The 18,726-nt window shown below is 29.2% G+C and overlaps 1 pseudogene; it reads right to left on the bottom strand.

Moving 5' to 3' along the window:
* Positions 1–2,689: 2,689 nt before the first annotated feature.
* Positions 2,690–18,440, bottom strand: LOC126184081 (NADH-ubiquinone oxidoreductase chain 5-like; annotated as a pseudogene).
* Between the last annotated feature and the right edge of the window lie 286 nt (positions 18,441–18,726).

The following is an 18,726-nucleotide window of genomic DNA, read 5'->3' as shown; positions in this document are numbered from 1 at the left end:
CTGCTATTGTACCCGGTCGAATGATATTTCTAATTGTTTCAATTAATACTATAAATGATATTAATGCAGGTGGTGTTCCTTGAGGAACAAGGTGTGTAAATATATGATTGGTATGATTAATTCATCCAAATAACATAAATCTTAATCATATAGGTAGAGCGATTGCAAATGTTAATGCTAAATGTCTTGTTCTAGTAGAGATGTAAGGGAATAATCATATGAAATTATTAAATAGTATTATAATAAAGATTGAAATGAAGATGAATGTTGTTCCATTAAATGATTTTGGTCCTAGTAATGTTTTAAATTCATTGTGTAAGGTTAGGTTTAGTTTATTTCAAATAATATTAATTCTTGATGGTGTAAGTCAAAACATTGATGGGATTAATAACAATTCTAAGAATGTTCTAGTTCAATTTAATGATAAATTTAAGATATTAGTTGATGGATCAAATGTTGAGAATAAATTTGTTATCATTTTCAATTTAAGTTTTTATATCAATTGTTCATTTTTCTGCTCTTTTAATAAGATTTGGTTTAAATGAGAAAAAGTTTATTTGATTAAAAATTAATGTAGCCGAAAATATAATGAATAGGGAGAATCATATGAGAGGGGATATTTGAGAGATTTGGGTTAAATTTCCCCATCAGAAGTAGTCGTTAATTTACTATTTTTTGGTTTAAGAGTCCATTACTTACTTTCAGTCATCTGATGTATTTCAAGGTGTACTAATTGTTTAGTTATTTTAGATTGACAATCTAATGTTATATATTTTAACTAACTCCTTAGATTATCTTAGATAATCACATGATAAATAAGTTTACTGAAGTTCTTTCAATTACAATTGGTATGAATCTATGGTTTGCTCCACAGATTTCTGAACATTGTCCAAAGAACAGTCCAGGTCGGTTTATTGTAAATGTTCCTTGGTTTAGTCGACCTGGCGTTGCGTCAATTTTAACCCCTAATGCAGGTACTGCTCATGAGTGTAGAACGTCTGATGCTCTTGTTAATACTCGTACTTCTGTATTTATTGGTAGAATTGTTCGGTTATCTACATCTAGGAGTCGAAATCCGTCATTTTCTAGGTCTTGTTCTGGTGTTATAGAAGTGTCAAATTCTACGTCTATAAAATTATAGCAACTTATGTTTATGGCTTAAAATAGGTTATTATATTATAAATTATATAATAATATGTAAATTAATATTAAATATTATTATAATTGGATATAATAAATAAATTGATATTATTAAATATAAAATATTATATTAATATAAATAATTATATTAATAATAATTATATAATTATATATTATTTCTATAATTAAATTATTCAATTAATTAATATTTAATTTAACTTAATATAAAGTTAATTTCATAATAATAACATATTACATTAATTTACATAATTGTATAAAATATATTTATTATATTATTTAATCTTTCTTTATTATTAGTGAAAAGAAAGATTAAATAAGAAATAATATAATACATTTATTGGTATACATGTTCCATATTAATCTTTATATATATATAATAGAGAAGTTGTTGTGGTCATTCAAGGGTGCGTTTCTTTTTGTTTGTCACTATTTGTGTTTTTTTTCTTTAAATATTTGAATCTTTTATTTTTTCTTAATTTTATAAATTTTTAATTTCTTATTTTGTTTTCAAAAGTTTAACTCTTGCTTATATTATTCACTTTTTCTTTGTATTATATGTAAGTTTTGTTAAACTAAATGTTCTACTTTGCAGTAATTTGATTTAATTATCAAGTGATTTTGGATTTAGCAATTGATTTAGTATCGGCATGATTCGTGCCAGCAGCCACGGTTATACGATTGATACAAGTGAATATTATTGGTAAAAACAGTTGTTTATATTTTTAGGGTTAAAATATAAATTTGTAAGGTGAAATGTTAAAATTTATTTATAGCTCTTTTCATGAATCTGTGAAATTTAAATAATAAACTAGGATTAGATACCCTATTATTTTAAATGTTAATTATATTTACCAGGGTACTATTTGTTAAGGTCTTCAAACCCAAATAATTTGGCGGTATCTCATTCCGTTCAGAGGAACCTACCCCGTGATTGATAATACACAATTTACTCTACTTAATTTATTTGTTTGTATATCTCCGTTATCAGAGAATCTTTTTAGAGTTATAATTTTCAAGATTTATAATTATAAAATATTTCAGGTCAAGGTGCAGCTTATAGTTAAGAGGAGGTGGGTTACAATAGATTTTTTTCATAATGGATTTGATGGTGAAATACTATTAATGAAGGTGGATTTGATAGTAATTTAATTTAACTGATATTGGCTCTGAGGTGTATACACATCGCCCGTCGCTCTCATTATTGATTATTCTATTTTATTTTTTAAATTTAGCTTCAATTTAGATGAGATAAGTCGTAACATAGTAGATGTACTGGAAAGTGTATCTAGTAAGAGTTTCAAGATATAACTTATTAGTAAAGTGTTTCATTTACACTGAAAATTTTTCTGTGCAAATCTGGATATCTTGATTATTTATTTTATTATATTTATTTTTTGTTTATTTAATTATTTAATAAAAATAATTTTGTCGAATTTTGTCTTAGTAAATTTTGTAGAATTGATTTTTTAGATTATTGTTTATTGGTAATGTAATTGTTTTATGAAATTTTAAAATTAAATAGATAATCTTAATAGAAAACCTAACATAATTATAAAATCAAAATAAAAAATAATGAACTAAAACGTAATCTTAGAGATAGCTGGTTTAAAGCTTACTATTATATTTTATAAAACAAACTATAACTTATTAACTTCAAAGCTTATGCCTTAAAGAATAAATCAATTTATTTATTATATCCAATTATAATAATATTTAATATTAATTTACATATTATTATATAAGTTATAATATAATAACCTATTTAAACTAAAAACATAAGTAGCTATAATCCTAGGTAAATAAATGTATTAAAATAATCATTTAATATAATAAAATAACATTATAGGTATTTAAATTTAATTAAATGTAATATATTAATATAAATTATTTATTATATATAATATATATTCAAATTATCCGAACCAAGATAAATTAATTAGAAATAACCAAAATGATAAATTAACAAATTTAAAAAAAAAATTTAATTTATATATTAAATATAAATGAAGTGCCTAATTAAAGGTTTAACTAGATAGGGTAAATCAAGTAAATAAAAATTACCTTCATTAAAAATTACATAAGACAGAATTAAACTACCTCCTTTAGTAACAAAAACTAACGTGCATCATACACCTTAATGTAAAAAGGTAAGCTAAACAAGCTAATGGGTTCATATCCCATTTATAGAGGTATCAATCCTCTCCTTTTTAATGACCAACAACTCTACAAAACTTCTCTTCCTATCAACATTAATGATAGGAATGATCCTTTCCATTTCATCAAACTCCTGATTTGGAGTTTGAATAGGACTTGAGATCAACTTACTTTCATTTATTCCGCTCCTAACAAGAAATAATAATATAATAATAAATGAATCATCAATTAAATATTTTATTGTCCAAGCAATAGCATCGACAATACTATTATTTTCAATTTTGCTGATTCAAATATAATATCCAATAGGATGAGAAACAGAATTTATTCCATCAATAATAATCAGATCTAGATTATTATTAAAGATCGGGGCTGCACTCTTTCATTTCTGATTTCCAGAAGTAATAGGAGCTTCAAGATGAAATTACTGTTTTACACTAATAACATGACAAAAAATTGCCCCTATAATGGTGTTATCTTACTGTATTCAACTAAGAACTTTCGTTTGAACAATTATCATTCTAAGAATTATTATTAGGGCAATAGGTGGTTTAAATCAAACGTCTCTACGACAACTTCTAGCATATTCCTCAATTAGACATTTAGGGTGAATAATTAGATCTCTAACAGTTAGTGAAAACATCTGAGGATTATACTTTATTATTTACTCACTATTAAGATTAATTTTGGTCTTATTATTTAAGCAAATAAATCAATTTTTTATAAACCAAATTTATTCAGCCAGAAATATAAAAACTGAAATTAAATTTATAATATTTTTATCTCTTCTATCACTAGGTGGTTTGCCACCATTCCTTGGATTTCTACCAATATGAAGTGTAATACAATCATTAATAGAAAATAACATAACAACTATTATAACCATTATGGTTGTATTAACTACAATTGCACCATATTATTATATACATATTAGATTCTCAGCCCTAATTATGTCATACACAGAAAATTCATGATCTATAAAAATAAAGTCTCAATAATCAAGAATTATTCTCCCTATAACAGTAATAATTTCAACAATAGGATTAATCTCAACATCAACCTTAATCTCATTACACTAAGGACTTAAGTTAACTAAACTAATAACCTTCAAAGTTATAATTAAAAGAATAATCTTTTAGGGCTTAGTAAAATTTCACACCTTTAGAATTGCAGTCTAGAATCATAATTGAATATAAGGCCTTAAAAATGGTAAGAGAGAAACATCTCATAAGTAGATTTACAGTCTACCACCTTAAATTCAGCCATCTTACTGCAAAAATGATTATTCTCAACAAACCATAAGGATATTGGTACTTTATACTTCTTATTTGGAGCGTGAGCAGGGATAGTAGGAACATCAATAAGAATACTTATTCGTGCTGAACTCGGCCAGCCAGGATCTCTAATTGGAGATGACCAAATTTATAATGTTATTATTACAGCACACGCATTTGTAATAATTTTTTTATAGGAATACCTATTATAATTGGTGGATTTAGTAATTGGCTTGTACGATTAATAATTGGTGCACCAGATATAGCATTCCCACGAATAAATAATATAAGTTTTTGATTATTACCGCCTTCACTAACCCTTCTTCTTACATCTTATATAGTAGATAACGGTGCTGGTACAGGGTGAACAGTTTACCCCCCTCTTGCAGGAGCTATCGCACATGGAGGGGCATCTGTAGACCTGGCTATTTTCTCACTTCATTTAGCAAGTGTATCATCTATTTTTGGTGCAGTAAACTTCATTACAACAGCAATTAATATACGATCAGAAAGTATAACTGTAGATCAAACACCTTTATTTGTATGATCCGTAGCTATTACAGCCCTTCTCCTCCTTTTATCGCTTCCAGTATTAGCAGGAGCTATTACTTATACTACTAACAGATCGAAATTTATATACTTCATTCTTTGACCCTGCGGGAGGAGGCGACCCAATTCTATATCAACACTTATTTTGATTCTTTGGGCACCCAGAAGTTTACATTTTAATTCTCCCTGGATTTGGAGTTATCTCTCACATTGTATGTCAAGAAAGAGGATAAATTGAATCATTTGGAACACTAGGTATAATTTATGTTATATTATCAATTGGACTAATAGGATTTATTGTATGAGCACATCACATATTTACAGTAGGAATAGACGTTGACACACGAGCTTACTTTACATCAGCAACAATAATTATTGCTGTACATACAGGAATTAAGGTATTCAGATGATTAGCTACACTATATGGAACTAAATTCAAATTCAGTCCACCACTATTATGAGCTTTAGGATTTATTTTTCTATTCACAATTGGTGGACTAACAGGGTTAGTATTAGCAAACTCATCACTTGACATTGTATTACATGATGCATACTATGTAGTGGCCCACTTCCATTATGTATTATCCATAGGAGCAGTATTTGCAATCATAGGAGGTGTTATTCAATGATACCCATTATTTACAGGATTAACTATAAATAATACATGATTAAAAATCCAATTTACAATTATATTTATTGGGGTAAACTTAACATTCTTCCCTCAACATTTCCTAGGCCTAGCAGGAATACCACGACGATATTCAGATTATCCAGATGCATATACATCGTGAAATGTAGTGTCAAGAATTGGATCTACAATTTCTATTGTAGGAATTATTATATTTATTGTAATTATATGAGAAAGAATGGTTACAAACCGAGCAATCATATTTAGAGCTAATATAAGAAGATCAACAGAATGACTACAAAATAACCCACCTGCAGAACACAGCTACTCAGAACTACCATTAATTTCTAGATTCTAATATGGCAGATTAGTGCAGTAGATTTAAGCTCTACAAATAAAGGTTTGACCTTTTATTAGAAAATTCATTAATGGCAACATGATCAAATTTATCCCTTCAAGATGGAGCTTCCCCATTAATGGAGCAACTATCATTCTTCCATGATCATACTATAGTCGTATTATTATTAATTACAGTAATTGTAGGTTATGCTCTAAGTTATATATTATTTATTGCCTATACAAACAAAAACATACTTCACGGACATTTAATTGAAACAATCTGAAAAGCACTACCAGCAATTACACTAATTTTTATTGAACTCCCATCATTACGACTATTATATTTACTTGATGATTCAGTAGATGCAATAATCACAATTAAAACAATTGGACGACAATGATACTGAAGATATGAATATTCAGATTTTATAGATGTAGAATGTGACACTTATATAACACCAGAACAAGACCTAGAAAATGACGGATTTCGACTCCTAGATGCAGATAACCGTACAATTCTACCAATAAATACGGAAGTACGAGTATTAACAAGAGCATCAGACGTTCTACACTCATGAGCAGTACCTGCATTAGGGGTCAAAATTGACGCAACGCCAGGTCGACTAAACCAAGGAACATTTACAATAAACCGACCTGGACTGTTCTTTGGACAATGTTCAGAAATCTGTGGAGCAAACCATAGATTCATACCAATTGTAATTGAAAGAACTTCAGTAAACTTATTTATCAAGTGATTATCTAAGATAATCTAAGGAGTTAGTTAAAATATATAACATTAGAGTGTCAATCTAAAATAACTAAACAATTAGTACACCTTGAAATACATCAGATGACTGAAAGTAAGTAATGGTCTCTTAAACCAAAATATAGTAAATTAACGACTACTTCTGATGGGGAAATTTAACCCAAATCCCTCAAATATCCCCTCTCATATGATTCTCCCTATTCATTATATTTTCGGCTACATTAATTTTATTTAATCAAATAAACTTTTTCACATTTAAACCAAATCTTATTAAAAGAGCAGAAAAAAGAACAATTGATATAAAAAACTTAAATTGAAAATGATAACAAATTTATTCTCAACATTTGATCCATCAACTAATATCTTCAATTTATCATTAAATTGAACTAGAACATTCTTAGAATTATTATTAATCCCATCAATGTTTTGACTTACACCATCACGAATTAATATTATTTGAAATAAACTAAACCTAACCTTACACAATGAATTAAAAACATTACTAGGACCAAAATCATTTAATCTTCATCTTCATTTCAATCTTTATTATAATACTATACAAATTCCATTACTTAATACAGCTATTCTTTTAGCATCAGGAGTAACAGTAACATTAGCACATCTTAGTTTAATATAAGCTAACCATACTCAAGCATTACAAGGACTATTCTTCACAGTATTATTAGGACTATACTTCACTACGCTTCAAGCATATGAGTATTGAGAAGCACCCTTCACCATTGCAGATGCAGTTTATGGATCAACATTCTTTGTTGCAACAGGATTCCATGGGCTACATGTAATTATTGGAACAATCTTCTTATCAACATGTCCACTTCAACATTCAATAAATCAATTCTCACCAAGACACCACTTTGGATTTTCACAGCACCATGATACTGACACATTGTAGACGTAGTGTGATTATTCTTATACATCTCTATATATTGATGAGGTAGATAATTGTTTTTCTAGTATAAATAGTACATTTGACTTCCAATCAAAAAGCTTGATATTAATCAAGAAAAACAATCCTAATTCTATCTACAAGAAATTGTTATTAGATTTATTATCCCAATAATTGTTATAATCCTTGCAACAACATTGTCGAAAAAATTAATTAATGACTGAGAAAAAAGCTCACCATTTGAGTGTGGATTTGACCCAAAAAGATCAGCACGAATACCCTTCTCACTTCGATTCTTCTTAATTGCAGTAATTTTCTTAGTTTTTGATGTAGAATTCGCACCAATCCTCCCAATTGTAATTATTTTTAAAACTTCAGACATTATAATCTGAACAATATCAACAATATTTTTTATTATAGTATTACTAGGAGGACTATATCATGAATGAAATCAAGGAGCTTTACAATGAGCAGAATAAAGGGTTGTAGTTAACTATAACATTTGGGTTGCATTCAAAAAGTATTGATATAATCAATCAACCTTAAATAGAATAAGAAGCGAAATATTGCAGTCATTTTCGACCTGGGAGGTTGGTAAATAAAATACCCTTATTCTTATTAATTGAAGCCAAAAAGAGGCGTATTACTGTTAATAATATAATTGAACTATAAAGTTCCAATTAAGGAAATGTAAAGCCAATATGAAAGCTGCTAACTTTTTATATTAGCGGTTAAATTCAGTTAACATTTCTAAAATTTATATAGTTTAAATAAAACATTACATTTTCACTGTAAAAATAATATATGTATATTTATAAATACCTAAAAGTAAAAATACTTCCTTAACATCTTCAGTGTCACGCTCTAATCATAAGCTATTTAAGTAAACGAAAAATAATATCACCAAAATAAACATTCAAAAAATAAAATTTAAAAGATAAATCTTAAAATTAGAATCATATCAACCTTGTATATAACCAATTAAATAAATAAACAGTCTATATAAACTTTGACCACCAAATAATTCACCCCAACCATATTCAAATGATTTAGATGAATAATAACCCAATTTTAAAGGAACATATCTAATAAACTTAGTTGAAAGAAAAGGTATAAACCACATAGAACCAGCAAATCTGACAAAAGAAAGTATACTTAAAGAAAATAAATTTTGAGAAAAATCAAAATTAGAAATAAGATAACCCAAATAAGCACCCAAAACAACCACAGTTATAGTTATTAACCTTAATTAATAAGTCAAAGCAATCACATGAGGAATAGGAAAAATTAATCAAGACAAATGACTGCCTCCTAAAACAGCAACAAATAATAAACCAATTATACCAAACGAAATATAATAACCCTTATCATCAAAAGAAAATCTAGAATAAAAATTATTATCACCAGATATTGAATAATAAAAAATACGGAAAGAATAAGAAGCAGTTGAGCCAGTAGAAAAGAAATAAAGAAAAAAAATTACCCCATTAATCCATCTTAAACAAACCATTTCAAGGATTAAATCCTATGAATAAAAACCTGCTAAAAATGGTATACCACACAAAGACAAACTAGAAACATTAAAACAAAGTGAAGTTGAAGGCATAAAATTAACAATAGAACCTATAAAACGAATGTCCTGAGAATCCTTTAAATTGTGAATCATTGAACCTGCACACATAAACAATACGCCTTAAATAAAGCATGAGCTAATAAATGAAGAAATGCAAATTTTGGGTAACCCATAGCCAAAATTCTTAATATTAAACCAAGTTGTCTTAAAGTAGAAAGAGCAATAATTTTCTTCAAATCAAATTCAAAATTCGCCCCCAAACCAGCCATAAATATAGTTATACAACCAATTAAAAGGAAAAATCAACCACAATTATAAGTATCTAATATTGGTCTGAAACGAATTAATAAATAAACCACAGCAGTAACAAGAGTAGAAGAATGGACCAAAGCAGAAACAGGAGTAGGAGCAGCCATAGCAGCAGGAAGCCAAGAAGAAAAAGGAATTTGAGCTCTTTTAGTTAGAGCTGCTAAAACAATTAATATAGTAATTAGCTTTATTTCAAAAGAATTAGAAATAAAATCATAATAATAAATACACTCCTGGAAATGGAAATAAGAACACATTGACACCGGTGTGTCAGACCCACCATACTTGCTCCGGACACTGCGAGAGGGCTGTAGAAGCAATGATCACACGCACGGCACAGCGGACACACCAGGAACCGCGGTGTTGGCCGTCGAATGGCGCTAGCTGCGCAGCATTTGTGCACCGCCGCCGTCAGTGTCAGCCAGTTTGCCGTGGCATACGGAGCTCCATCGCAGTCTTTAACACTGGTAGCATGCTGCGACAGCATGGACGTGAACCATATGTGCAGTTGACGGACTTTGAGCGAGGGCGTATAGTGGGCATGCGGGAGGCCGGGTGGACGTACCGCCGAATTGCTCAACACGTGGGGCGTGAGGTCTCCACAGTACATCGATGTTTTCGCCAGTGGTCGGCGGAAGGTGCACATGCCCGTCGACCTGAGACCGGACCGCAGCGACGCACGGATGCACGCCAAGACCGTAGGATCCTACGCAGTGCCGTATGGGACCGCACCTCCACTTCCCAGCAAATTAGGGACACTGTTGCTCCTGGGGTATCGGTGAGGACCATTCGCAACCGTCTCCATGAAGCTGGGCTACTGTCCTGCACACCGTTAGGCCATCTTCCGCTCACGCCCTAACATCGTGCAGCCCGCCTCCAGTGGTGCCGCGACAGGCGTGAATGGAGGGACGAATGGAGACGTGTCGTCTTCAGCGATGAGAGTCGCTTCTGCCTTGGTGCCAATGATGGTCGTATGCGTGTTTGACGCTGTGCAGGTGAGCGCCACAATCAGGACTGCATACGACCGAGGCACACAGGGCCAACACCCGGCATCATGGTGTGGGGAGCGATCTCCTACACTGGCCGTACACCACTGGTGATCGTCGAGGGGACACTGAATAGTGCACGGTACATCCAAACCGTCATCAAACCCATCGTTCTATCATTCCTAGACCGGCAAGGGAACTTGCTGTTCCAACAGGACAATGCACGTCCGCATGTATCCCGTGCCACCCAACGTGCTCTAGAAGGTGTAAGTCAACTACCCTGGCCAGCAAGATCTCCGGATCTGTCCCCCATTGAGCATGTTTGGGACTGGATGAAGCGTCGTCTCACGCGGTCTGCTCGTCCAGCACGAACGCTGGTCCAACTGAGGCGCCAGGTGGAAATGGCATGGCAAGCCGTTCCACAGGATTACATCCAGCATCTCTACGATCGTCTCCATGGGAGAATAGCAGCCTGCATTGCTGCGAAAGGTGGATATACACTGTACTAGTGCCGACATTGTGCATGCTCTGTTGCCTGTGTCTATGTGCCTGTGGTTCTGTCAGTGTGATCATGTGATGTATCTGACCCCAGGAATGCGTCAATAATGTTTCCCCTTCCTGGGACAATGAATTCACGGTGTTCTTATTTCAATTTCCAGGAGTGTATAATTTCAACCACCAAAATGTAATATTCAAGCAATAGAAATTAAAATAACAACATCACCAATACAATTAGAAAGTGCAGTTAATATACCCGCACTATAAGATTTTACATTTTGGTAGTAAGTAACTAAACAATAAGAAACTAAACCTAAACCACCCCATCCTAATAAAATTCTAATCAAATTAGGACTAATAATTAAAAAACCTATACAAAGAATAAATATTAAAACAATAATAATAAAACGATTTATATTTTTTCTCCAGATATATAATCCTCTCTATAATAAATAACCAAAGAAGAAATATACATAACAAAAGACATTAAAATAAGAGACATTCAATCCAAAATAAAAGTCATAACAACCAAAGAACCATTTAAATTAAAAAGTTGTCATTCAACAAAAACTCTATAATCAATTATTAAATAATAAATACCCAAAATAAAAATTATAGTTCTAGAAAAAAATAAAGAAAAAACTCAAAGAACAAATAGAAAACAAATTCACGGCCTAAGATGAAAAAATTCATATCACTGATTCCACAAAACAACATTTTTAATTAAAATACTTAAGCAACCTAAATAAAAAAATACTGCCCCTTTAAACAAAGAATATTTAAAGGCAATCAATGTAAAAGTAAAATATGATATTCACGAAAATAACCAAGAGAACAAGTATAAACACCAGAATAATAATTACCATACTGAGAATAAGAATACATGTATAAAGTATAAACAGCTCTAAAAAAAGACAAAAAAATTATAGCAAGAAATCTAAAAGAAGATCAAGACATAATTCTATTTAATAATCTAAGTTCACCTACCAAATTTAAAGAAGGAGGAGCAGCTATATTAGAAGATCTCAAGAGGAATCATCATAAAGCCATTCTTGGTATTAAATTAATCATACCCTTGTTAATTAATAATCTTCGTCTACCTAAACGCTCATAAATAATATTAGACAAACAAAATAAACCAGAAGAACACAAACCATGACCAACCATTAAGGAAAGGGTACCCATACAACCCCATCAATTTATAGTCATCAATCCTCCAATAACCATTCTTATATGGGCAACAGAAGAACATGCAATTAAAGACCTTAAATCAACCTGACGAAAACAAATAAATCTAACAATAACACCACCAGATAAGCCTAAAGACAATAAAAAATAATTAAACTTTAAACCCAAATAAGAAATAACCTTCATAACACGAAAAATACCATAACCAACTAACTTTAATAAAACACCAGCAAGAATCATTCTACCTGAAATAGGGGCCTCAACATGAGCCTTAGGAAGCCATAAATGAACCAAAAATATTGGCATCTTATCTAAAAAAGCAAGAATTATAAACACATAAAATATAAAATAATAAGAACCAAAATCAACCAATAAAGGAAAATATAAAGTATTAGAAAAATCATAAACCCTAAATAAAACTAATAATAAAGGCAATCTAGCAAGCAGAGTATAAAAAATTAAATAAACACCAGCCTGTAAACGTTCAGGTTGATAACCTCAACCTAAAATCAAAAGTAAACTAGGAACTAATCTAGCCTCAAAAAAATATAAAAAGAAAGAAGACTCAATCTAGCAAAGGAACAATAAAGCATAATCATTAAATTTAAGACTATAAAGACAAAAAAATTAGAATGATAAGAACTTAAATAAACTGAACCTCTAGCAGTAATTATTAAAGAACAAATTCAAAAACTAAGCAAAATCAAACTAAAAGAAAAATAATCAATACCAAAATAATATCTAATCATATTCAAATCTGCATATGAATAAACACAAATCATAAAAACAAAACTAGACATAAACATTAAAGAATTAACCAACCATCAACAATTATTAACCAAACAAAGAAGGATCAAAAAAATAGTTATAAATTAATTCTTTAACATAAAGATAAACCAAAGGAATTAAAAAATCATTCCCATAAGAACGAATTATTGAAACTAAAATAGAAAGACCTAAAGCACCTTCACAAACAGAAAAAACCAAAAAAATAACAGGAAAAAAATAATCATAATCAAACTCAATAAGAAAAACAATAATTAATATAAATAAAGATAGAACAATATATTGTAATCTCAAAAGAACCATTAATAAATGCTTACGTTTAGAGGAAAAAACATAAGCACCAGCAAAATAAATCAATAAAGAAGTAAAGACAGAGAATATAAACATTAGTTATAATAGTTTAAAAAAAACACCAGTCATGTAAACCGGAAATAAGTTCAGCCCCCACTTTTAAAACTTCAGAAGTGAAAAAGCTTTCCATCATCGGTCCCCAAAACCGATATTTTTAATAAACTAACCCCTGAAATGATCAAAATAATAATTATATCACTATCAAACGTAATAAATATTAATTTTATTAAATTAAGACACCCAATATCAGTAATGCTTTTCATTATCCTACAAACCTTTTTAGTCAGGCTAATAACAGGAACAATAATGGAAAGATATTGATTATCATATATTTTATTTTTAACGTTTCTTGGTGGTATATTAGTACTATTTATTTATATTACGAGAATTGCATCAAACGAAATATTCCAACCTAAATCAATTACGACAATTATTATCTTAACAATATGAGTATTTATTATATCAGTATTAATTATTCTAGATATAACAATATTTATAGACTTTTTCAAAAATACTGAAACTATAAATATTGATAACTCAATCAATTATCAAGAAATAACAATATCTTTAGAAAAACTATATAATAGACCAACATTTATTATTACACTAATAATAATAATTGATTTATTTATGGCACTATTAGCAGTTGTTAAAATCACCAGTATTGACCAGGGGCCTATTCGTAAAATAAGATAATTTACTAATGAATAAACCCTTACGATTAAGACATCTTTTAATTAAAATCAGTAATAACTCTTTAGTTGATTTGCCTGCACCAACAAATATTTCATTTTGATGAAATTTTGGGTCCCCACTAGGGTTATGTTTGGTAATTCAAATTGTAACTAGACTATTTTTAGCTATGCATTATACATCAAATATTGAAATAGCATTTAGTAGTGTAGTTCACATCTGCCGAGACGTAAATAATGGTTGAATTATTCGAACCTTACACGCAAATGGAGCTTCTATATTTTTTATTTGTATTTATTTACATGTAGGACGAGGAATTTACTACGGATCTTACATATACATGCACACCTGAATAATTGGTACAGTAATTCTATTCTTAGTTATAGCAACTGCATTTATAGGATACGTTTTACCTTGAGGTCAAATATCATTCTGAGGTGCGACAGTAATTACTAATTTATTATCAGCAATTCCATATTTAGGGACAGATTTAGTTCAATGAGTATGAGGAGGGTTTGCCGTTGATAATGCAACATTAAATCGATTCTTTACATTCCATTTTGTACTACCATTTATTATTGCTGCCATGGCAGCAATTCATTTATTTTTCCTTCACCAAACAGGGTCTAATAACCCATTAGGCCTAAATGGAGATATTGAAAAAATCCCATTTCACCCATACTTTACTTCAAGGACTCTATTACATTTGTATTAATAACATCATTATTAATTATATTGTGCTTGATTCATCCTTACCTTCTAGGGGATCCAGATAATTTTCTGCCTGCTAACCCATTAGTAACTCCAGTCCATATTCAACCAGAATGGTATTTCTTATTTGCATATGCAATTCTACGATCAATCCCTAATAAGCTAGGGGGTGTTATTGCATTATTCTTATCAATTAGAATCTTAATAATTTTACCATTTTATAATAAAACACCATTTTGAGGTATTCAGTTCTATCCTATTAATCAGATTTTATTCTGAATTATAGTAGTTGTTGTATGCTTATTAACATGATTTGGTAAACGACTTGTTGAAGAACCTTACATCATAACAGGACAAATCTTAACAATTATCTACTTTACATACTTCTTAATTAATGTACATATTGCAAATGCATGAGATAAACTAATTAAGTAATAATAAGTTATTTAGCTTAGGAAAAGCATATGTTTTGAAAACATACTCTTCTATTAACTTTTCTTAAAAAATTTCACTAAATAAATGAAATAAATAAAATCTTTAAACCGACAAAGAAAATAAAAGAATTTAAAGATAAAGGCAAAAAACTTTTTCAAGCTAAGTACATTAACTTATCATAACGAAAACGTGGTAATGTCCCCCGAACTCAAATAAACCCAAAGGACATAACAGCAAGCTTAATAAAAGATATATGAGAATAAAAATCACCACAAAAAAAATTAAAGCTAATAATATTCTTATAAAAACAATTCTTGTATACTCAGCTAAAAAAATTAACGTAAAACTGCCTGCACCATATTCAATATTAAACCCTGAAACTAACTCAGATTCACCTTCAGCAAAGTCAAAAGGAGTACGGTTTGTTTCAGCTAAACAAGAAGCAAAACAAGCTAAAGCCAAAGGAAAAGAAATAATAATAAATCAACAATAAAGCTGATAATTTATAAAATCAAACATGTTAAAACTACCAATTAAAATAATTAAAGATAATAAAATTAAAGCCAAACTAACTTCATATGAAATTGTTTGAGCAACAGAACGAAGAGAACCTAGTAAAGAATAATTTGAATTAGAAGACCAACCAGCAATTATAACAGTATAAACACCTAATCTAGTACAACATAAAAAAAACAAAAATCCATAAGAAAAAGAACATATATAAGTTAAGTAAGGGAAAATTACTCGAACAGCCAAGGAAATTATTAAATTAAAAACAGGAGAAAAATAATAAAGTAAATAATTAGATATAATAGGAATTGGCTGCTCCTTACAAATTAACTTAATAGCATCACTAAAGGGCTGAGGAATTCCTACAAAACCTACTTTATTTGGGCTCTTTCGAATTTGGATGTAACCTAAAACCTTACGCTCTAATAAAGTTAAAAAAGCAACACTAATTAAAACACAAATAACTAATAAAAGAAAATTCAAAATAAACATAAATAAATCATAAAGTATCAATACTATTTGTAGAAAAAATCTACATAAATGAATTCTAAATTCAACACATTAATCTGTCAAAGTAGTAATTTAATTAATATTAATCAATAAAATAAAAAATATTTCAACCATATGGTCCTTTCGTACTAATATGAATTAATAATCTTAAGATAGAAACCGACCTGGCTCACGCCGGTCTGAACTCATATCATGTAAGAATTTAAAGGTCGAACAGACCTAATTACTTGGCTACTGCACCCAAAATTTTTCTTAATCCAACATCGAGGTCGCAATCTGCTTTGTCGATATGAGCTCTCAAAAACAATTACTCTGTTATCCCTAAGGTAACTTATTCTTATGATCATAAATTATGGATCAAAACATCAAACATAAATAAATGATATAATAATGAAGAGTTTATTCAATCTTCATGTCACCCCAACAAAACATCATCATTAAATATAGAAAGACGTACAAAAAACTATATAAAAATAAAATGTTAATCTCTATGGGGTCTTCTCGTCCTAAAGAAAAATTTAAGCCTTTTGACTCAAAAGTTAAATTCAAAAATTTATTAAGAGACAGTTGATTTCTCGACAAGCCATTCATTCCAGCCACTAATTAAGAGACTAATGATTATGCTACCTTTGCACGGTCAAAATACCGCGGCTCTTTAAAAATCTACTCAGTGAGCAGGCCAGACATAAAAGTATTTTCAAGAGGACATGTTTTTGATAAACAGGCGGAAATCAATTTTGTCTAGTTCCTTATAATAAATTGACAAGGTAAAAATTATATACAAATAAATATACTAATTCTATCATTATTACAAAAATTTTAAAATTAAATAAATAATCTTAATAAAAAACCTAAAATAATTATAAAATCAACATAAAAAATAATGAACTATAACGTAATCTTAGAGATAGCTGGTTTAAAGCTTACTGTTATATTTTATAAAACATATTGTAGGTTATTAACTTTAAAACTTATCCCTTAAAGAATAAATAAGTTAATATTTATATTTAAAAAATTAAATAAAAACAATTAACTTCAAAAAATTAAATTTTTTCTTAAGAAACTAGATATCTTGGGAAACGATTAACATCTCATTTCTATAAATAATTTAATAATAATTATGATACATTAACTATAAATTACTTATAAATCAACCCAAATCGAGACAAGTAAAGTAAATACTAAAATTTTGATAAACCCTGATACAAAAGGTACAATAAATAAAATCTACTTTTAAAAATTTAAAATAATATTTCATAAAACAATTACATTACCAATAAACTATAATCTAAAAAATCAATTCTACAAAAATATACTAAGACAAAATTCGACAAAATTAATTTTATTAAATAATTAAATAAACAAAAATAAATATAATAAAATAAATAATCAAGATATCCTGATTTGCACAGAAAAACTTTCAGTGTAAATGAAACACTTTACTAATAAGTTATATCTTGAAACTCTTACTAGATACACTTTCCAGTACATCTACTATGTTACGTCTTATCTCATCTAAATTGAAGCTAAATTAAAACAATAAAATAAAATAATCAATAATGAGAGCGACGGGCGATGTGTACACACCTCAGAGCCAATATCAGTTAAATTAAATTACTATCAAATCCTCCTTCATTAACAGTATTTCACCATCAAATCCGTTATAAACAAAAATCTATTGTAACACACCTCCTCTTAACTATAAGCTGCACCTTGACCTGAAATATTTTATAATTATAAATCTTGAGAATTATAACTCTAAAAAGATTCTCTGATAACGGAGATATACAAACAAATAAATTAAGTAGAGTAAATAGTGTATTATCAATCACGGAGTAGGTTCCTCTGAGTGGAATGAGAGACCGCCAAATTCTTTGGGTTTAAAGACCTTAACTAATAGTACCCTGGTAAATATAATTAACATTTAAAATAATAGGGTATCTAACCCTAGTTTAAAATTTAAATTTCACAGATTCATAAAAAGAGCTATAAATAAATTTTAACATTTCACCTTACAAATTTATATTTCAACCCTAAAAATATAAACAACTGTTTTAACCAATAATATTCACTTGTATCAATCGTATAACCGCGGCTGCTGGCACGAATCATGCCGATACTAAATCAATTGCTAAATCCAAAATCACTTGATAATTAAATCAAATTACTGCAAAATAGAACATTTCGTTTAACAAAACTTACATATAATACAAAGAAAAAGTGAATAATATAAGCAAGAATAAAACTTTTGAAAACAAAATAAGAAATTCAAAAATTTATATACTTAAGAAAAAATAAAAGATTCAAATATTTAAAGAAAAAAACAGAAAAAAACACAAATAGTGACAAAAAAAAAAGAAACGCACCCTCGAATGACCACAACAACTTCTCTATTATA

The sequence above is a fragment of the Schistocerca cancellata genome, chromosome 4 (assembly GCF_023864275.1).
Source record: "Schistocerca cancellata isolate TAMUIC-IGC-003103 chromosome 4, iqSchCanc2.1, whole genome shotgun sequence".
Lineage (NCBI taxonomy): Eukaryota > Metazoa > Arthropoda > Insecta > Orthoptera > Acrididae > Schistocerca > Schistocerca cancellata.
This window is presented reverse-complemented; position numbering and strand designations above follow the sequence as displayed.